The sequence below is a fragment of the Panthera uncia genome, assembly GCF_023721935.1.
Source record: "Panthera uncia isolate 11264 chromosome A3 unlocalized genomic scaffold, Puncia_PCG_1.0 HiC_scaffold_11, whole genome shotgun sequence".
Classification (NCBI taxonomy): domain Eukaryota; kingdom Metazoa; phylum Chordata; class Mammalia; order Carnivora; family Felidae; genus Panthera; species Panthera uncia.
This window is the reverse complement of record NW_026057578.1, coordinates 79,837,982-79,860,705: the sequence shown is the minus strand read 5'-3', so window position 1 is coordinate 79,860,705 and position 22,724 is coordinate 79,837,982. Positions and strand designations below refer to the sequence as shown.

General features: G+C 41.3%; 1 long non-coding RNA gene across 2 annotated transcripts; it reads right to left on the bottom strand.

Moving 5' to 3' along the window:
* Positions 1-7,032: 7,032 nt before the first annotated feature.
* On the bottom strand, positions 7,033-21,227 carry LOC125937035 (uncharacterized). Of its 2 annotated transcripts, none has more exons than XR_007462220.1 (4): positions 21,140-21,227; positions 19,575-19,641; positions 11,415-11,511; positions 7,033-10,443 (listed from the first exon to the last, which is right to left on the bottom strand). It is a non-coding gene; the product is annotated as an uncharacterized LOC125937035 (long non-coding RNA). The 2 variants fall into 2 exon arrangements; XR_007462221.1 differs by having other exon boundaries at positions 7,033-10,440.
* Between the last annotated feature and the right edge of the window lie 1,497 nt (positions 21,228-22,724).

Sequence of the window (22,724 nt, the reverse complement as noted above, 5' to 3'; positions counted from 1 at the left end):
GCTCAGTCACCTTTCTTGCTCAAAGGTCAAAGGCAGCAAGAGCTCACAATCCTCTTTTGCATTGTGTTTTTATAGGATTTGAAGGAAAAAAATGGACCCAAGATCAAAATGTTAGCTCCAACTAACCCTGGGAGAGAACAGTAAGGTCACCCCAGGATGCAGCTAGAAAGAAAGCAGGAGGAGAGTTGGCTGGGAGCATAGCTAATCCCAGCCGCTCCCTCTTCATGTGCCACGACCAAGTAGCATTAAGAGCAAGACTGTTAGACTCGTAGAAATGGACCCCCAACTGAAAGCTTCAGTTTACACTAAACACATTCCGTTTCAAGGGGCCCTGCCTTGCGTTTATTCAGTGTGCCAGAAGGGCACTGGACAAGAAGCGACGCTGACATCATTTCCAATCTTGTTTTGATAGTTACTGCCACCGTGGTCCACATACAAAATTGTTGAGCAAGTGAGTTTGTTTCAACAACCTCCAGTCACATTTTCTATACTTTCCCTTTATTTGTATTTTTTAACTTTAGAAAAGTAAATCTTTATTTATTTATTTATTTATTTATTTTTAAAAATCTACATCCATGTTAGTTAGCATATAGTGCAACAATGATTTCAGGAGTAGATTCTTAATACCCCTTACCCATTTAGCCCACCCCTCTCCCACAACCCCCCAGTAACCCTCTGTGTGTTCTCCATATTTAAGAGTCTCTTATGTTTTGTCCCCTTCCCTATTTTTATATGATTTTTGCTTCCCTTCCCTTATGTTCATCTGTTTTGTATCTTAAAGTCCTCTTATGAATGAAGTCATATATTTGTCTTTCTCTGACCGATTTCACTTAGCATAATATCCTCTAGTTCCATCCACATAGTTGCAAATGGAAAGATTTCATTCTTTTTTGATTGCCGAATAATACTCCATTGTATATATATACCACATCTTCTTTATCCATTCACCCATTGATGGACATTTGGGCTCCTTCCATACTTTGGCTATTGTTGATAGTGCTACTATAAACATTGGGGTACATATTTCTCTTTGAAACAGCATACTTGTATCCCTTGGATAAATACCTAGTAGTGCAATTGCTGGGTCGTAGGGTAGTTCTATTTTTAGTTTTTTGAGGAACCTTCATACTGTTTTCCAGAGTGGCCGCACCAGTTTGCATTGCCACCAACAATGCAAAAGAGATCCTCTTTCTCCACATCCTCGCCAACATCTGTTGTTGCCTGAGTTGTTAATGTTAGCTATTCTGACAGTGCACCTTCCTTTTAAAACTCTATTTTCTTCCATGTTCAGATTTGGGTTTGAGTCATTTTGTCATAGAGTTTGGGGTTTAATTACCATTTTCATCATGTAACACTTTATGGTGCCTATAGTGGCCCTGGGTCCCTTACCGTCAACTTTTGACAAATAATGAGTTGTCTAAAGAACTTTGACCTTCTACTGTGTTTTCAGGAGACTATGCTGTTCTAAGTTAGATTGGGCTTTTGTATATACCTGTATCAAGTCAGCCAAAATTATATAGGTAATATGTAGGCAAAGTATGCTTTTTAGTGACATAAGAGTTTGTTTAAACAATTTATGAGAGCGTTGTGGTTTTTAAAAATGGTTGTATAAAAAGCAGTATTTTGATATTATGTACAAACAGAGTAGAGTCACCAACGGGAAAGAAAACTCTCTTCTGCTTCCTATGGTAAAAAATACCAGCTGCCGTAATAATTGTGCTAAGACTGTAGACCAGCCAGTAGTGTTCAAATAATCCAGCAGTGTACTGTGAATTGAAGATTATATTAGAAAACAACCATGACTAGAAAATAACTAACTGGCATGGAGTCGAAATGCAGAACAGAGAATGTTGGCAAATTTTCTGCTTTATAAGAACCAAATTAAAACTGGAATTTATTGACAGGCTAGTGCACATCACAAAATATTAGGTAGGAAAAACAGATAAATGTGTGGTTCTGGAAAATAGTGACTCGAAGATGGTGTCTCGGTCAGTTTGGGCTGCTATCACAAAGTACATAGCCTGAGACACTTACAAACAATAGAATTTTGTTTTTTCCTCGCAATTCTGAAGGTTGGAAGCCTGAGATCAAGGTGCTAGCATGGTCAAGTCCTGGTGAGGGTCCTCTCCTGGGTGGCAGACTGTCAACTTCCACTTGTATCTTGCCACAGCCGTGAGCAGAGAGCAAGCCTTCTCGTGACTCTTAGAGAAAGGCACTCATCTCATTCACGAGGGCTCCATCCAGATGACGTCATCAAATCCTAATTACCCCTAGAGGCCTCACTCCCTAATACCTAATACTCCCTAATACCACCACTATGGTGGGAAGGGAGTAGAGTTTCCACATATGAATTATGGAAGGACACAAACATTCAGTCCATAAGAGGGGGACATCCAGGAATACGAAAATATGGCAAGGAAGTTTGGATCTCTTCATCCTTAGCACCTTGCTGTATGAACAGCAGATGCTCAGAAAATGTCTGTTAAGGTCAACCACGTTATTCTTTTCAGTGAGTTGTGTGGTTATACAACTACAAATTGAGTAATTTGTGTGATTTGGAGACAGATCATATTTTGCTCTCAATTTCCTTCAAAGCGTGTTAATAAATATTCTTAGTCAACAGGCCTTTTCCAGAAAAATGGTTTTTTGCCACCAAAAGCCATCAATGGTACAAAATTACTTAATTTTTACTATCGCCAAGGAAGAGGTTTATAATTTCCTACGATGGAAATACTAAGAAAAAAAATTAAAAAAAATAAAAACCTCTTAAGACACTTTGTGGTATGGAGAGAGTTTCAAGAAATAGCCAAATAGGGTGAAGGTTGGGGGGAACCCTGCCCCAGCAATGACACTAAGACTCACTTCCTGTAATTCATACACTTCACAGACTTTTCTCTCCTGCATGGACACCTGTAGGAGAGCCCCTTGCATGAGAGGCCTGCCGGGTTCCAGAAAAGTCTCGTGGCTTCTCCCCTACGGCTGGGTGTCCGATGCTGACAGGTCTTTGTGCAAAAGCTGTGAGCAAGCAATGGGGAGTCTGCTTTTCCGTTCACGCTGTCTGGGGGAAAAAGCTGACAGGTCTCGTTTCCTCTCTTCCTGTCTCTGTCTTCATGCTGATCTCTGTGTGCTTTTATAACCTCCTCAACTAAGGACTCATTCCACCTCCTCCCTAAAGAATAATGGAAAAGAAAAACGAATTCAGACAATCTGTTAGTACTAATTCAGGTACTAATGAAGGCAGCCCCGGTGAATTGTGAGGTGATTACTCATGCCACAAAACCGTTTTAGAACCCAGAAAAATAAAACTGGAAAGAAAGCTTAGCAATCTTTTGCTGTGCTCATCCTCTACTTTTGTAGCGGGAGAAAACTGAGCCCACAGAGTGAAGATGACCAGGCCAATGACCTTCTCATTCCTAACTCATAATTTTCAGAAAGGAACGTTTGTTTGGCCACAGGAATTTCAAAGTTTTTGGGCCAGTCAAAATAGATTTCATTTTAAAATATCTACCTCAGACACACATTCCTGGGAAAATACCTATATAGTGTGAAAGACAATGGCTCGTGAAATGGAGTATAAATTTAAGTAGTACTACATTGATATATGCAGTCCTAAACCCTAGAATAATGGATCCTGTTCCCCATCCAGGTCACTTGGAGTATGTCTGATTAACAACGTGTGCTCCGAATAAATAGATATTATGAACAGAATCATCCAGACAGGCAGTTAATGAACATTCCTGGATTATATAATGACACGAATACAATTTTAAAACTTAAGAGACAATGAACAAAGTCAAGGTCACCTCATTTTCTCTTGATAACCTTTGTAGACACACTCTCAGCTGCCTTCTTAATACTCCCCAGCATCATTTCTGCAACTTGCCCTGATGATTTTTCAATTAGCAGCCGTGTGAGCAACTGGCCGTGCACGCACGCGCATATGCACACACAATGCTCCCAGGAACAAAAGCTGGCACAGGACATTAACTCAACTCAACAGGAAAGAAAATGCTTTTCTTTCCTTCCTTCTTTTTTTTTTTTTTTTTTTTTTTTTAAACCTTGGTGCAGGCCCCCTTCTTAGGGGCACACTGTCAGTCTGGGCCTTTGTCTTGGCTGGCTCCTGATTTTTTTAATGCATGTTGAAAACACCACTCCTACAAACTCCCTCCATGGAGGGCACTTTGGATGGCTGCCACTGGCTCTCACTGTATTAAGAAGCATGGATCCATTGCTTTATGGAGCCTGAAGCAGAGCCAAGAAGAAGTCTCAAAGGGCCCTCTCCCTAGACAGATGTGAGCAGAATAAAAATGAGACACAAATGATAGCATGAAGCCTCTGGCACTCTTCGGGAGAAACCAGGGGCTGTGGTGTAGGCCAGGAGGATGTTGTGGTTCTTGGGAGAGAAATGAAATTAAAACATGTTATTCTTTACATATTAAGTTCCTTCAGAACATCAAACTTCAGATTGATGATAATCAATAGGGTGGGTCTTTTTCTGTCTTTATTCCTCAGAGTGGGAATGGGAGTTCCCTAAGGCAAAGATACACATTCAAGACTGAGCAGGGCCGGGTTGAGAGATGGCTCCATGGCTTTCTAAGTGCCCATGGTCCCCATCCTGCTGATCAGATAACAGAGGAAGCAATTGAATACTCTTGTTTATACTAAAGTATTAGAGACTTAATGTGTTACTTCTCCCGGTGGTGTCTGCACACCAGAGGTCCTTGCTTCCCAGAGGCCCCAGGAGAGCAAACAATATTTAACCTAAAGGAATATACAGAACTAATGGTAGAATTCCAGGCACCAGAGCTTTTAAATCACCCTACCCCGGAGACCATCTATTACTACAAGGATGCATCTAAATATCTGATGAGGTGACAAGAAGAAAAGGGAGTGTCATACATAAATAAACCTGGAAGGGTAAGTCCTCATTCTGCTGTACTTTCTTTCTCCTTCCTCTACCAATCATTCTAGCCCTCATAACGATGGTTTCTGCAACCCATTGCCCTTGTGACTAAACTGGTTCTGAAGATTCAGCAAAGCATGTCACATGTTTTATTGGTAAAGATGAACTCAGTGCTGAGTGCAGTGCAAAATGAAATTAAGGGTCAAAAACAATGCCGCAGATCAAAAAGAATGAAATCTTGCCATTTGCAACTACGTGGATGGAACTAGAGGGTATTATGCTAAGAAAAGTTAGTCAGAGAAAGACAAGTATCATATGACTTCACTCATATGTGGAATTTAAGATACAAAACAGATGAACATAAAGGAAAGGAAGCATAAATAATATAAAAACAGGGAGGGGGACAAAACATAGGAGACTTAAATACAGAGAACAAACTGAGGGTTGCTGGAGGGGCTTTGGGTGGAGGGATGGGCTAAATGGGTCAGGGGCATTAAGGAAGACACTTGTTGGGATGAGACTGAGTATTATACATATGGGACAGATCACTGGAATCTACTCCTGAAATCATTATTGCACTACATGCCAACTAACTTGGATGTAAATTAAAAAATAAATTTAAAAAATCATACTAAAAACAAAATGAAACAAAGAACAATGCCCTGGAACTGAATAAAATGGCAAAAAGTCAGGTGGAAATGTTACTCCACCCCAGAGCTGGTGCAAATAGCACCCAAAGCCTCAGGAATCACTAATGTTTTAATGGGAAAGGACACTTCGCTAATGATACGTGATTGTTTTTGTTTGTTTGTTTCCTTTTATTATGAGAGTAAGAAGAGAAGAAAACCCATCTGGTGGTGCCAGGGCCAGAGGATTTACCAGATATTTGCTGACCCACTGCATCTCAGTGTTTCTCCGTCATTCCTTCAAACTCTCGCATTATCGCCCTTTACTACACCCTCCAGCCGCCAGCAAGACATAATCATACGGATTCTGCTTGAGCATCGGGCCAGGGGCAGGCAACCCAGGGCTTCATGGCCTAGAGGGGGACTTAAAAAACAATAATAAACCAACTAAAAAGCCAGTCTGCTTTCTATTATCACCATGGCAAGCAAATCTAAACAATGTCAGTAATACTCTGCTCTCCCCCAACCGAAAAAAGATCTTTTGTTGAGCTAGGTTCTAAACAATTGTAGCAATTGCTGCTGGGTTTTAATAATATACATGTAAACTTCAATGTAGCACATTTTTTTATTGCTTCTCCTTTAGTAAACATCTTCTACATGGAACCTGATTCAGAGACCCAACTCCATGCATTTATTTTGAGGGTAAGTACATAATAGAGCTTGCTCTGGGCACAAGTCTCCCACCTCTCCTGGTACATATTCTCGTGTTCAAACAATTGATTCAAGATAAATAACGATAGCATAGTAATTGTAAAGACAAACAGAACTTGAGTTATTTCAGTTGCCCTTCTATGTCACCGCTTGGAGTTTTTTACTGTTTAAATTTTCTGGGATTTATCGTGCAATGGGAGTTTTATGCATTTCTGCCAAACACCTCCTTATGTTTAAGACTTTTCCTATTGATTTAATATGTTTCTTCATATGAAAGAAGCCTTTCAAGATTAAAATTAAAATTAATAAAAAGTGTTCTTTGATCAAAGACAGATTGACACTTCATGAATATGGGAAGAAAAACAAGTTTGACAAAGTCGCTGACAAAGTTGCAGAAGTTAATGGCGAAAACAGAAACTACAAAATTACTATTCATCACTGTGAAAGACCAATAAATAGGTCTAAGTTTTCATCTCTGTCTTCAAAACAATTCGTTAATGACATTAAAAGTATTACCCCCAGATTCTCTTCCTTTTATGGGATATTTATTTTTAATTTTTTAAATGACAGAATACATTTCATAAAAGAACATTTCTGACCATTATTATTATTGGTTTCACTGTGCGATTACCGCTAAAAATAATTTTGTCCTATAGGAAGGGGGCTGTTAGAAATGATCTGCTCTGGGTGTCCAATATGAGCCCCACCACCCCAATCTTTCACCTACTCTGCCTTAAGTACAGCCTCCTCCCCCACCCCACCCATCCCTCCAAACAGGACCTGTTAGTCAAGTATTAGAGAAAGGTAGATCTGATGCGCTTTATTTCTTTACTGTTTATTTATTTATTTAGAGAGGGGGGAGGGGCAGAGAGAGGGGGAGACAGAATCCCAAGCAGGCTCCCCAGTGTCAGCGCAGTGCCGATTTGAGGCTCAGTCTCACGGATCGTGACATCATGACCTGAGCCGAGATCAAGAGTCAGACCCTTAACTGACTGAGCTACCCAGGTGCCCCAGATCTGATGCACTTTAAATGGTTCATCCCTCCTCCCAAGTTCTTCTTCCATCTTTCTCCCACTTTTTCTTCTAGAGACTAGAGTTAGGTTACAAAATTAGAAGGGTTAAAACTAATTCTTCCACTCCCTTTTCCCATTAATTGAGGTTAGAGATGAGCAGAGGGCTGCCTCCCCAGGATCTGCCTACCCACCTGTGTGAGGCAGGGGAGGGGGTGGGAGAGAGGAGGGCTCAGCTTCCACAAGCTTGCCTGGACTCTTGGAACCCTGTGTCAAGCCAGAAGCCCTCAGTGGCTTTCCTCTCTAGAGGGAGTTTGATAACTCAAATCTTAGCACCCTCCTAACACCTCGAGAACACTTAGTCCTAAAATGCTGCATTTAATGAGCACGTTGCTCCCACCCCCAGACCACCAGCATCACTCCTAATCTCAGAGAGAGAGGGCAGTTTACATTTCGGTCCATACACCCCCCCCCCCCCCCCCCCAACTCTGATGAGCCTGATGCCTCGAACTCTGAATAATCAACTCCAATCCAGAGGGAAAATATTTTCCACCCAAATTTAACACAGGATCATCATCACCCTTCAATTCTCAGAAGGTCTCTACGTCTCCAACAGAGATTCATTATGTCTTCAAGTGTAGCGTTTCCTTCATGTTGGTAACAGGGAAAAGTTATGATATTTATTTTTCATTTTTCCTTACAGAATATAATGAATTCCACTGATGACCTATTTCTGAAATCCACCAATCAAAGGAAATTGTAAAGTTCACCATAGTAACAGCTCAGTGTCAGTTGCCTGAGTGAGAACCACACAGCATAGGAGGCCCCGGCCAATCACGGGGCAGAGTAATGTTACCATCTCATAGCAACCAAGAGATCTGCATGGCAACATCAGTTGCTATATGAAAGAAAAATTAGAAACAATATTCTGCTAGGGAGAAATAAAAGTATTAACTGTTAAGTCATACTTGAGTCACGGTTGGAGGACCTATCCTAAAATATCCACCTAAATATAGTTCCGATAATACCTGTCAGATCCAAGAGTCCATGTGCTAGGAACCCCTCGCCCACCACCGACTCGAGCCACTTGAGCATGAAAGAGAGGGGACTACCCATAGAACAGACCACTTCTGAATAGGAAGGGAAAGAGCACTTGAATACTAGCAGCAGTAGGCAGATTTGGAGGGTAAATCACACATAAGTCATCACATTTAATCCATGAGAGAGGCAGGGCAGATACTAGTATTACCACTAAATTCTCCATTTCCTCCTCCCATCCCGAACCTGTTCCTCCCCCAGCCGCAACTATCTCAGCTAATGGCCACACAACTCTTCTAATTTCTCAGACCAAAAACCTCACAGGCCTCCTTGACTATTCTCTTTTTCTCACACTCAATCCAGTTCATCAGCAAACCCTGTTAATGCCACTTTCAAGAAATGTCCAGAATCGAACCATCCTCCACCCCACGTCCACAGCCATACCCTGGTCCAAACCATCGTCTCTTCCTCCTAACCCATGTCCCTGCTTCCTGGCCTTGCCCACCTACATTCTGTTCTCAACGCAGCAGCCTGAACGACTCTTCCAAAACACAAGTCCTAGGCTGACAACCCTCCAGTGACTCCCCATCCTTTCTAAAGTAAAAACCCAGGGGCGCCTGGGTGGCTCAGTCAGCTAAGCGTCTGACTTCGGCTCAGGTCGTGATCTTGCAGTTCGTGGGTTCGAGCCCCTCATCGGGCTCTGTGCTGACAGCTCAGAGCCTGGAGCCTGCTTTGCCCCTCCCTGTCCCCCACTCTGTCTCTGTCACTCTCTCAAAAAGTAAATAAACATTAAAAAAAATACCTAAGTTCTCCCCATGGCCTACGAGGCTGAACACAGCTTAGCTCCCTCTTGTTCCCCTCTGCCCCCATCTGCTGCTATTGTCTGCTCTGCTCACCTGCTCCAGCCCTACTGGTCTCCTTGCTGTTCTTCCAGTGCACCAGGATCCCTCCTGCCTTAGGGCCTTTGAACTAGCTATTTCTTTATTTGGAACATTCTCCCCACCCCAGATACCCTCATGGCTCACTGTCTCACTTCCTTCAAATGTTCACCTCAGATGTCCCCTTCTCAGTGAATCCTTTTCTGACCTATTTTAAAATCTTTGTACCCACGCCATTAACCCCCAGCCCCTAACCCCCCTTCCCTGGAAGTGGGCACTAGAACAGTGCCTGGCACTTAGTAAATACCTGATAAATGTCTGATTGTGAAGAAAAGAAGCACTGTTTTACAGATAAAGTAAACTCAGGAAACTAAATGAGTTCCTCAAAGCCTCACAGCCAGCACGTATTAAAGTTCAGACCTGAACTCAGATTTGCCAGAGACTCCCCAAACTGTGTTCTGCCTTCTCTACTGCGTTTTGATTTCCTTTTCCAGATCTGCTACTCTTCTAATAAGTGCCAGGAGCCCATTAATTCCCTGGGATGGGAAGAGGGGCCACTAGGTTGATGGGGCATCTGTGGGCATGGCCACAGCAGCAGTGGAGAGTGGGGGTAAGCTGGCCAAGAGCAAAAATGATGCACAAGGAACACTTCCCAGTGAATCAGGAAGTGTGGCTAAGGCCATGTCGACTGAACAATGATATGATACCCCACTGGCGATGACCTACCCCACCCCTTTACTTGGTACTCTTCAGCTATCCTATCTCTTTACCCACTCAGGTAAAAACAAGGATTTAAATGGAATTGTTAGTCTGTAAAATGTTTCAACTCTTGCTAGTTTGTACTCAAAGGGTCTCAGAGTTGTATTAAGTGTACATTGCATGACTGGTAGAAAAAACAAACAGAAAAATCCAATCACCAAATGATATGTGTTCTGTTCTACACAATAGTTTTGGGTTGTGTTTCTGTTTTTTGTTTTGTTTTGTTTTTTTTTAAAGAGAAGCCACCTAATGTTATGGCATTTTGTGGAATTTTGTGTTTTTGTTAAAACTATACTAAAAACTCATGGTCATGTGCCCACATTTTCCACCCTGATTCTGATAGCAGGTGGTAAGTGGTGGAGGAGGAGATGGGTGAGGAGATGGGAGAGACGATCCAGAAGCAGAGAAGGGAGAGAAATAAACCTAAGGCAGGAATATGTTGCTTCCATGGCCGGGACTGGTGATCGAGAAATGCTGGTGTAGACACAGACATCGTCAACAATCTTGTTGGGCACCTGCTGAAGACAAAAAAAAAAGTACAGCCCTTTCACCAGGAAACTAGAACATGAAAGACAAAATCAGGAATAATAGTAGCTATCCCTTCTTGAGCATGTGACATCATGGCAGGCATTTTGCTACACACTTTCATAAAGTTTTATATTTAAGCCTCTCAGCAGCCCTCAATAAGAGGAATTTCCCCTCCTCCCTCCTCCCACCATTATATAAAGTGACCTCAGAGAAACTAAATGATTTGCCCAAGGTCATACAATTAGAAAATGATAAGGCTGAACCATTTGCTTCCAAAATCTTCTTCTTTTTTTTTTTTTTAAGTCTCCACACCCAGCATGGAGCCCAGCATGGGACTTGAACTCGCAACCCTGAGATCAAGACCCTGAAATCAAGACCTGAACTGAGATCAAGAATTGAACCCTTAACCAACTGAGCCACCGAGGCACCCTGGCCAAAGTCTTTGTTCTTAACTATTACACTACACCTCCTCTCTTTAATAAGATTAATTAATGTGATACAAATAAACATGGAAGACACAAGGTGACATAAGGAGGTGGACATAAGGAATCATTAAAAAAAACAAAAACCAACCTTTCGTGAAACTACCCATCCTCCCAAGTATCTTTGTATGGAGAGCAAGGCAGGTGTGTGGATGTCCTGAGGGGGCCAGGCCTACAGTCCTGCTTCTCATCTCAAAGGCAATGCCATCCCTCCTCCATGTCATGCCATAAATTTATCTCAACATTGACAGAAAAGGAAATCCCAATGCTGTGCTCATAAAGGTTCATGTTGCTAAAGGTTGCAGAACACATATTGTTCTATAATCACTCCCTTGTTGACATAAAACTCACAAGTGAGATGTTTCATTACACTGAGAACCCAGGATGGTGAGCTCTCTCCACATAGTGAGGGCATCAAGGGTGGGCACCAAAAGCAAACGGAATTGGGGGGCCTGGAATGTTTCAGGGAGACTTCTGACCTGATGGGGAGGAAAGAGCAGGTGTGTGTTAAAGCGACGACCCCTCTTGGCTGCATTTTATTTCTTCCAGTATTTTTCCTTAGAAGCAAACTTCCACCTAAACAGGGAGAAATGAAAAACTTGTTACAGATTCCTGAATTTAAAAAATGTTTTTAATGTTTATTTATTTTTGAGAGAGAGAGAGACAGAATGTGAGCAGGGGAGGGGCAGAGAGAGAGAGAGACCCACACAGAATCTGAAGCGGGCTCCAGGCTGTCAGCACAGAGCCCAGTGTGGGCTTGAACCCACAAATGGTGAGATCATGACCTGAGCCAAAGTCAGACGCTTAACCAACTGAGCCACCCAGGCGCTCCCTGAACTTTTTTTTTTTTTTAAATCAAGCCTGACTTTACAGAAAACATGAAGCCAATATGCTATTGGGTCTGGCATTCTGCCATAGTCCTGGGAAATTTCTACCCAGACTAAACTTTCTGGCTATTTAGCCTGAGAAGTGGCTATCTCTCTGTATTTAAAGGTGGTTTAACTGCATTGCCTAATATCAGGACCATCAGTTCATTTCTATATTTTTCAAGCAGTAACAGCTCTCACCTTTGCAGTGAAGCTACCCTTAACCATGGTAGACCTGAATGCCCTTAGCATTTATTATTTGGACCAAACATTAGGCACTGGCATATTTGCCATGGCATACTGTAGAAGATAGTATGATCTAGAGGAAAGGATCCTGGAACCAGCGCTGAGATTTGCTAATTGTGAGCTTTTTTGGCAGATTATTTATCCTTTCCTCCCTTCAGTTCTGTCATCCATAAAGTGAATTACAAGCATATTTAATTTATAGAAGTTTTGGGTGAGGAGTAAATACTGTGGCAGGGCCTAATATAGTGCCTGGACGTAACAAATACTCGGTTATTATTTTAAAAGTAAAATACATAAACAAACGGACCAAGAGATGCCCCAAATGGGAATGTTAACTTTCTAACTGGATCTCTTAATCCTTGCTGAACTATCCTAATTAATTATGCACGATTCTCTCCTGAGAACCAAAGTGCGCACAATCCCATCTTCGAAAAGGAGACAACTTACCTCCCCAAGTTTTGAGACAAGTCTGCTACATTTCCCTCAAAACCGAATGTCAGTTTTCTTGTCAACATACTCAAGGACAAAGCCTCTCAATCCACTGATATCAAATATTAGATTTAGGCTCAGTGTTTCTCTTCTGACTGCTGCAACACTGCCTCATTGCACCAAAACTATGGTTAAGGACAGCGTCATCTTTGACTCACTCATCTTTGACTCCACAGGTCTTCTGCTAACCTGTGAGTCCATAAAAACTACCTGTATAATGATGGTGTAGATTTCAGGCTATAAATCCTGTTTAAATGCAGATGGCCAAACTTGAAGTGGGTTGGAATAGTCTTTTGGCAGATGAAACCCCAATTTCAAATGATATAAAACAGGCTGTATGCTAGCCCTTCTCCCTTCAGACCATCTGGGTAACGTATTTGGCACGGATATCAGGTGAGTTTGATGGATGCCCTCCAGCCTTCGGGAATAGGACAAGAGTCTTCCCTGGTGCTCATGGGAGTTTATTGTTAGGAATAGATATTGGGATAGAATCTTGGGATAGAATGAAGCTGTTGGACCTGTCGTCTGACTGTTGCTGGAAGGTACAGCTGAGCATAAACTGTGGCAATAGGGGTGAGGGCAGGGGCAGTGCTGACACAAAGGCCCAGCTCAGGCATTCGGCTATTTGGGTGGAGAGCGGAAGCCTTGTTGATTTGCCGGAGGAGTCAGTGAGCCCCAAGGGAAAAGAATGCAAAAGGGAACTTTGGAACTGAAGGGAGCCTGGGGATGGGAGTCAAAGCCCCAGATGCCTGAATTCTGCCCAGGGGCCCTGGCTGACTGGTGGTGTGGAAGGGTGCTTTCAGATAATACACAGGAGAATGCTAGCCAGATATCCTCTGAGCCAACTCGAGGGCTCCTGTCTCTTGTTCCCCAGAGGGAGGTCTCTTAGGAAATAGAATAAGTCTGTCTCTTCAGGATGCTAATGAAGGAATCGTGAGAAAGAACGCTCACCCTCAGAGCAGCTGATGAAGTCTGCAGACAGCAGAGCAGGAGTGGCCCCAGTGACAATGGCAAGAAAACCTGAATGGCTTCCAAGGAGAATCTACAAGACATACTACCGTCCTTAGGTGCAGGCAAAGGAGGACTGTGCTTTGGAGGGCTCCACAGGACACAAACACAAAGAAGAAAATTTTAAAGAACACATGGCCGCTTTGTTGCTCGGGGTCTGGGTCTCAGCTGTGGTGCTCTGAGACCCTCCCCCTAAACATCTGCTTTCCTGACTGACTTTGTTCAGGCCCCAGGGACACATCTCCCCACATCTCTGGCCTGGCCTCCAAATGTCGTCGTTGATTGTGGCTTCTGCTGCTGTGGACTTCATAAAGGAGCACTGCTTCCAAGGGTGGGTGGGATTTGAGCAGCTAAAGCACTCAGCAGGCAAGAGAAGAGGACAATTGCCCCGTGTTTCTCCTCAGCATGAATGGGATAGATTATTGCCTAACAAGGTCCTGTTTTGCAGTAGAGCCGCGAGACAATCGTCTCGCTTTTTTTCGTGTTTCAATTTGTGGGTCAAAGAATGGCACGTATTTTATAATTTGTTTTCTTGATTTAAAACATGTAAATAACTCCATTGATGTTTTTGTCTGAGCCCCTTTAAATGTTAGGGGCCTGTTCTGTGAGTGAGCCAGGACCCCACCCCCAGAAGGAACAGGAGGGGAGTGCCCAAGGCAATGATTCCGCTGCATGGTGTGGGGGAGGGGGGTCATTACCTTTCCATCTACTACCCAAGGCTCCTGTGTCTTCTCCCAAAGGGTGTGGCCCCAAAAGGCCGGTGTTACCAAATACTGAAACCAAAATCATCCTATTTGGCAAACATTCTCCAATATTGATGTGGGTGCTGCCTCCGCGGCTTGTGCAACAGAGCAGCCAAGGCAGCACATTGAATAGCTGGCTTGTTTGAGTAGCAGGAACATTTTTACATAGAACTTCCACTCTCCTCCCTTCCTAGGAATGAAGGAAAGAGAACCTCCAACTTCTGTCCCCGCCGACTTGCTGTTGCTATCCAGGGGAGGAATGGCAGATTTGGTTGGTCAGAGCTTGAATTTACTGAGCCACACTCCTATGGATGGTGGGATGATTGGGTCTCATAATAGGAGAAACAGTCTCTGCCTCATAGAGTTCAGATTCTTCCTGCCTACCCCTGTGCTTCACATCTCCGTTTGGCAGGAAAACTAGAAAGGGGTTCTCGCAAAGGAAGGATAACCCTTTTCCTTCCCTCCCTGTTCAGCCCTGGCTGGGTGAGTGAGAGGAACTTTGACCTACCCAGCTGGCCCGGTTACGGGTTAGAATCTGTGCGGCAGGTCTAGTCCTGTGCTTGAAGGCACACGTGACTTCATGAGTCCCAAGGCAGAGATTCAGGGTCAGAGATGGGAAGTCATAGGTCCAAGTCATACTCCCTAACACATTTCTCCAGAATTCCTGTTTGTTGAAGGTATATCAGACAAGGTAGGCTAAGTGGCTATAACATCAGACCCACTACATGAGAGAGAATATGGAAGATCATCTCTCTGATGTTTCAGTCTAAGGTGACTGGGTCTCCGTTGGGAGACAGCTCTGCTCCACACAGTCTTCCCGGGCCCTGGGCTGACAGCACCTCTCCCATCTTCAACATGCGGCTTCCGAGGCTGCTCTGTTCCGGCCATCCAGGAGGGGAACGAGAGCAGTCCAGGGAGAGATTCCGCTGAAGCAAAGGGGGTGGAGGTTGCCCATATAGCTTGCTCCCATAGTCCATTGACGAGAGCTCAGGTGGAAAACCTGCCTATTCTACAGGAGGCCAACAAACGGGAGCACAGATGGAGGAAGACAGCTAGCATTCTCCACCTCAAAGGAGTTATGGAGCCTTGTAAAGAACATACAGGCTGCACTTTTACTTGGAGGGGGACACTCTTCAGGAACATGCTAAAATGTTAGTTTGTTGACTAGTCAACTAGTGGTTGACTGCTAAGTTACTCATAAAAATGTTCCAACCCAAACCATCTCTTACCTCTTACCATCTCATCATATATTTACTGAATTATTTGAGCAGATTCAAAGATTTGGGGATAAAAGTAAACACAGGTTCTTCTTATAGGCCTCAGGTAGGCTGTCTTAGGATGAAAGACACCTTAAGACTCCCAAGTTAATACATCTTTATCAGTTTGATTGCCTATCTCTAAAAACAATCAATGGTATTATGACCCATCCCTGGTAAAACATTGTGGCACCTTTTAATTAAGAGACAGAGCCTAAAGGATATATTGGCTCACTCAGGTTCTCCAAGCAATAATCTTAACTTCCAATATTGTTAACTTCTTTAGGTAAGATCATTAGAAAGTCATATACCTGGGACATAGAAGTTTAGTTGCTTCCCCACCCCCCAAAAAAATTGCTGAATTTTTTTTAAGTTATGCACCTGAGATTTGTGAGGCACAATATTTTAAATGTCTACTTAGGATCATTTATTTTCTTTCATTAAACAGTAGTTGAATACTTTATCCTTTAAGTTACTCATTATTTCTTACATAAGCACTCATGCAGCAGACTCCTGAAATCCTGAGCTGAAAAATTTCATATCTTCAAATGAATATACTGCATCTTTTTTTTTTCTTACAAGAACCATGCAATTTACCCCCTCCCCTGTTTTAGTTTCTAAGATTAACATTAAATTGAACAATCAGCTATAATAGCTGGTTATATTCTGGTGCCTGAAATCTATGCCCTGGCTTGTTTTATGCTTTCATAAACTTTTTTACTTTGGAATAATGGAATACTTTTAGATTTACAGAAAAGTTGTAAAATAGTACAAATAGGTCCTATATACCCTTCATCCAGTTTCCCCTAATATTAACATCTTAATTAATCTTGGTACATTTGTCAAAACTAAGAAATTAACACTGGTGCAATATTATTAACTCAGCCACAGACTTTGTTTGGACATCACCAGTTCTTCCACTAATATCCTTTTTCTGCTGCAGGATACTCCACTGCATTTAGCCCAGCGTGCTTTAATTGAAAGATCGTGTCCTGGCTGAAAATCATTCCTAAGAAATGTAATGACTAGGAACTAGAAAAAAAATTTTTTATTTAAAATTTGCAAAAGATTTTTTTTCAAAAAAAAAAGAGACATTAATTTATCCTTGGGGCAAACTATTCCTTTTTTGGGGGAAAAATACTCTGGGGTATTTAGTTACACAAATATAAAACAAATACTCACACTGTGTGTCTGTTGAAGCCTACGGAAAAGCCTTAACTTTACATATATTAGCTGGAGGTTTTCAACATAACAACATAAACTAAGAGTTCTATTATGCAATTGAGTTGGGTTAAAGCTTTGTATGGGTATATGCTGGCTTTGTGCCTCTATGGGAGACAGCCATGAGTAGAGGATGGAGTTTTCCTAAAGTGAGCAAATGTTCCCATTGCCAGTCATCCTGGGAGAAGACAGCCCTTGGGACAGAAAATGGGGACATGGAAGGATGGCCTTATATCTCAGTTAGGAATGAGAAGGCTTCCTTCTCTCCTAGCCTTGGATTTCAAGTAGTGAAGACAAGCTCAAGGGATTCCCAGCAGTGGGGATGAGCCTGCCCTTGCCACATGGAGACAGGTTGAACACCACCAAGTCTCATGAGGCTGATTCAGGTCTGCTGGGCTCTAAGAGCATCAATCATTGAGATATCCACCAATTTGTATCTCCCCTGTGCTAATCTTCTAAACAAGTCTTACCCCAAATTGTGGCTTAGTGCCAGCTGTGCTATGGGGAGTTAAGGGTCAGGCTGGGGATAGAGTGGCAAATAGGAAAACAGTAACCTCTCTCCCAATGCCTCAGGCAGCCTAGCTAGAGAAGAAGCTATAGGTTCCATATCTCTGAATACACATGAGTCCTCACCTTCAAGATCTCCAAGAAATACCTGGGCATATTTGATGAGCATATTTGATGGAAGTTAACTTCCTACAGTGTCAGGTAGAGGCTCAAAGTCATCATAAAGTGGGTATTAAATGTGACTTAATTTTAATGTGACTTAATTTGGACTACTAAGGTCTATATGTATAGGTTATACTAGAGTTTCTGCTCTGGTTTACTTTAATTGCTTAAATTCATTCATTCATTCAATCATTCATACTTATAGAGCACCTACTGTGTGCCAGGCACAGTTCTAATCACTGAGAATGAAAGAGAAAAAAGAAAAAGATGAATCTGACTTCATGAAAAAGTCCCTACCCACATGGAGAAAAATACATTGCAAGGTACATTGTGTGCCTTCTAAATCCTAATGAGGATGTCAGAATTACAGATATTTTAATTTTTAAAGCTATGATTTAATTTAAATATGGTTTTGCTACATGATAAAGGACTCTGATTCAGTCTTAAAAACTTGAAGGATTTAGTAGATATGGTTCATCAGGAAGGTTTGGGGAGCACATCTCCATCCTAAAATAACTTTCTGAGAAGAGAAAGAACCCTCTTAAGACTTCTGGCTTCTCTGTACCCCAAGCCCAGTAGTAATCATTGAGATTTCCTCTTGGCTTATGGCCAAAATCTAAACACTATCTTGGCCACTAACATCTGAAAAAACAGAACAATAAAGTCTTTAGAAACAGAGAGTCTTTAGACATTTCTTTTGAAAACAGCGCTAGAATAGAGCTTCTAAATCTTCTAATTGCCCCTGCTGACGTAGTCTGTTATAAAAACACAATAGTGAATAGGCAAGGACCAGACGATTCCAAATTGTCAAACATCAGAGAGATACTACAAATCATCTCTCTTAAAAAATATGGTTGTCAAAGCCTATGATCCTGATTGCAAAGACATCTGTGACTAAATAATGCTGGTTATGGAAATTGCTGAAAAGTTATAAATAAAATGTTAAATAATACAGTACAGCTAATTCCCCAGGTGTTGTTTCTATTCTCATGCAAGGATCTACATGAACCAAGTGACAGCATACAGCTTTCCTGTGGGTGTAAATCTCCAGAGATATTGTTCACTCACATTTGCTTATGTCCTTTTACTTGATCAGTCGCAATAACATTACTATTTCTTGCTTTGTTATTTCTTCTTTCCAATCCACATCAGTAGCTTGTTCTTATAAATAATTCAGCATCTATCTGGGCATTTGTTGGCAATATTATCTTACATGATGTTATATAGGAAGAGGGAGAGCAGTAATGCTTAAATATGGGGAAATAATGTTTATTTCAATCTTTCATGCTTACAAAGTGGTTCTGTCACATCTTTTGCCTCTGAACTTACACTGAACTTTCTCTTCCAGCAAGCCTGGTTGCGTGGATTCAAGGCTGCTGCAAAATTTGATATAACTGAAACTTGATAAGAAGTTTCAGTCCAATCAGGTGTACCTACAAAATAATCTACCATACCTGTAATTCCTGGTGATCTTGCATCTACTTATATGTTCAAATAGGCTTTAAAGGAAGCACATCAGATTATCTGTCTGTATACACTAAGGGGCCAGCAGAACCTTTTATTGCCCCCCGTCCCAACAAAATAACAGTGGTCAAATGTTACCCCAGTCTCAATTAATCCCACTTAATACCAAAATAATATATATGAAAGATTAAGAATATGGAGGAGCTTATGAACACAGAACTCTGAATTTAATTTAATTTTTTTCAAACAATTTGAGACAACACTGTTAAAATTTCCAGGACAAATTAGAGCCAGGTGTTCAAATTTGAGATTTGTAGTTGAAACCTTGCTGGCTTACTTCCCACAATACATCCTACATATCCCTGGAACTATTGGGAAGTTCACCATAATTGCAACAGACATTCATCTTCTGGTTTCTAAATAGAAGTAAAGAAGGCAAACTTTGAAAACAGAATGGAGTCCATTTTGGGGGAATTATATTTATACCTTTCTTGATTGACCAGGACTAAGAGCATACCTTTTCTAAATTATGAAAACCTATAGGAACCCGGGTCAAGTGTTGACTCCAGGCCCTCTGCACATGCTGTTCCCTCTACTCAGAACACTGTTTCCTTCCTGTCCACTCTAACTTCTAATCCAATTTCATTTCACCCTTAGCATCTTGGCTTCCCTGATACCTTAGAAGAAGTTGAGTGCCCCAGGACCGTCCTCTTCTTGTCTTCAGTGGCTGATTGACGTCTGCTTCTTTCAAAAAAACATAAAAAGTTGTAAGAAAGCAGAACCATATCTGTATTATTCTCTGCTGTCTAGCCATGTTCAAAGTAATTGTTCAAAATGTACTTGAATGGATATGTCAATGCATGTGAGTGAAAATAACAACTATCACTTGTATGTTTTTTACTAAGTGCCAGGCTCTGTGCTGAGTGTTTTATATGTGAGAATGAATAGATGGATGAATGACCATCAAAAATGAGCACTAATAACATTAGAATCATCTGAATGAATAGTCAATCCTGTCTTAAACAAGTTATGCATGAAACTTTTTGTTTACATAAAATTTAGAGGAAAGTTTCAAAGTCCAGTATTATATGGTTTACATAACTTGCAAACCAGAGAGAAACCCAAGTTTTGTGGGTAAACTGTTAAGATCAAACCTCGGGGGGAAAAAAAAAACCAGGATAAAACAAGAAGGTATTAACAGTAGCCAGAGAAAACAGGAGATAGGAGATAAGAAGCCTGGAGTAAAGGTACATTTCTCAGGTTCCCAGAGAGGTAGATTACCCAAAAAGGGTTGAAAACTAATGCTATATATTCTATTTGGTGAACTGTATTTTTCACTTAGCACATGTTGAGCATCTTATCATGTCATTAAATGCTCCTCTGCAATATTTTTTCAACTGGCTACAAGGATTCTATTAGGCATGTGCCATTATTTACTTATTCTCTTAATTCTGGACTACCTAAATGTTAGGTTACTTTGACTTTTTTTTTTCTTATCAACTCATAGCTAAATCTTTGCACATGTCCGAGTATTTGCTTAGAATAAATTTAATATATTGAATGGACAAAACTATAGGTACCAGTATTTCCAATTCTGTGGATTCACAGATATTTTACCCAGGCTGAGATCATATCCTTCCTTTAGTTCATAGAGCACAAAGCTGACAACTTCAAAAAAATTAACAACGTGTATAGCATTTTTATCTACTTGCATTGAGTTTCTTTACCATTTCTTCATCTTGCCTCAATGAAAGCAGCAAAATGTTAATAACGTTAAATTGAAAGAAATTCTGAAGGTGCCATTTGGAGATGGCAGGACGTTGGTCCTATGGTGCATTCTTAACAGTGAATATTTAACATATTTGTCATGCTATTTCTTCTAATTCTGGGGAATTTTATTTTTTTAACAAAAAAATATTTTTAATATTTATTCATTTTTGAGAGACAGAGAGCTTACAGAGCGTAAGCAGGGGTGGGGCAGAGAGAGGGAGACAGAATCCGAAGCAGGCTCCGGGCTCTGAGCTGTCAGCACAGAGCCCGACACGGGGCTCAAACTCACGAACTGTGAGATCATGACCTGAACCGAAGTCAGATGCCTAACTGACTGAGCCACCCAGGCACCCCTAATTCGGGGAATTTTTAAATGTATGGATCTCTGTACCATGTTTTCAAGAAAAATCTCTAGTTTTCTAGATTAGTAAGATTTTTTAGAAATATTGACTGAATACTTTTGATTTCTTACCTTCTAAAAGGCAAACCAGGCCATTGATGGCTTGTCTGGTCTGAAGAGTTTCTAAAATTAGTATGAAGCCAGTCCTACTGTGACATAATAATGAGTAGAATCACTGATTTCATAAATCATAAGGCTCAGGGTCTATGAGAAAGTCAGCTGGGCCGACATTCCTGGAAGAATGAAAGCTCCTCCAAAGTCGATGTTAGAAATAAAAGATGAGGAACCATGATGTTTCTATTCAAAAGAAATCTTATTGTAGAGGATACACTTCAGCAGTGGCCATTCTTCAAGTGCAACGTCATGCTAGACAATAAAATGCTATAGGACACAATATAAAGCGGGGGAAAGTACAGCTAAAGAACTACTCTGTCTAGAATCGCTATTTGTGATATGGAGTCTTCTGTGATACCAGTTGTTACCTTGAAAAAACTTTTTTAAAAGAGTGATCCCAATCTCAGAAAACACTAATAGATCTTCAAACTGTAAAACCCTTCTTGCCGGCTTTAACCTTTCAAACCTACATGTTGTCAGATGAGTAAATTTAGTGGATGAGATGTATTCGGATCCCTTATAATAGAGATCTGATAATTAAGATGAAGAAAAAGCCCAATAGATAAGAACTTGTCTCAAAAGTTTTATCCCATTTTCATATTTCTTATGAAATTTGGTTTCCAGAGATGATGCCCAAAGAAGTAGAACAGCACTTTCACAGGGTTTTTGTTGTTGTTGGTTCGTTGGTTTTGTGTTTTGTTTGCTTCGTTTTGCTTTTGCAAGTTCAGGTGTTTAACTGCTGTTTTTCTTCCAAAATGGTAGTTTTTTTTTCCCTTTAGTCCACTGCATCAAGTCACGGGATATCACATTTCTAACAACACGTTGCATAGGCCAAATGCTTTCTGAAATGGGCAGCACTCAAACGTCATGACATGAAGCATTAAGACCCATGCTGCCCTCTTCCTTGAAAGCTAAATTCCACTAATTATTTTCAGCAGTTTGCTCCTACCAACAAACATTCTTCTTAGCACACACTACTTATGCATCTTTAACTATGGTACAGATTCTTTGAAGACCTCTCCTTGTATCCCTAAGATAACAAAGTATCTGAAACATTCACTGCATCAGTTAATGCCAAAAGAGTAGAGAGTAAATCATCTCAGGTTTCCAACTAAAATGAAGACTCTTCCGTCTGGTAGGTCACCAAAAAAAGTGAATGTACCCATCAACTCCAGAACTTCTCACAACAGAGTCCCAGAAAAGTGCCTTCCTCCCAAAAGATCCAGTTGAAAACATAAGATACCAGGTTCAATAGAATAAGGTAAAGTTTCAACCTTTGGATAGCTGGCTCCAGACGGGGTAAACGCCATCCTACATTTATTTGTAGCATGCTGTTATCTCTTGGGTTGACACAGAGACCAAGGAAAATCTGACCTGAGGATCTCATGAATGCTGTATCTCGGGCTCCTGGATACATACAACTGGCAGAGATCCCCAAAGACCGGAAAGTTCTATGGTTTACTATCTTGACATCAATGTGGGTAGACCCAATGTTAGGTCAGATGCCATGTTTGAAATAAAAAACAGTGTGCTTTTCTGAAAG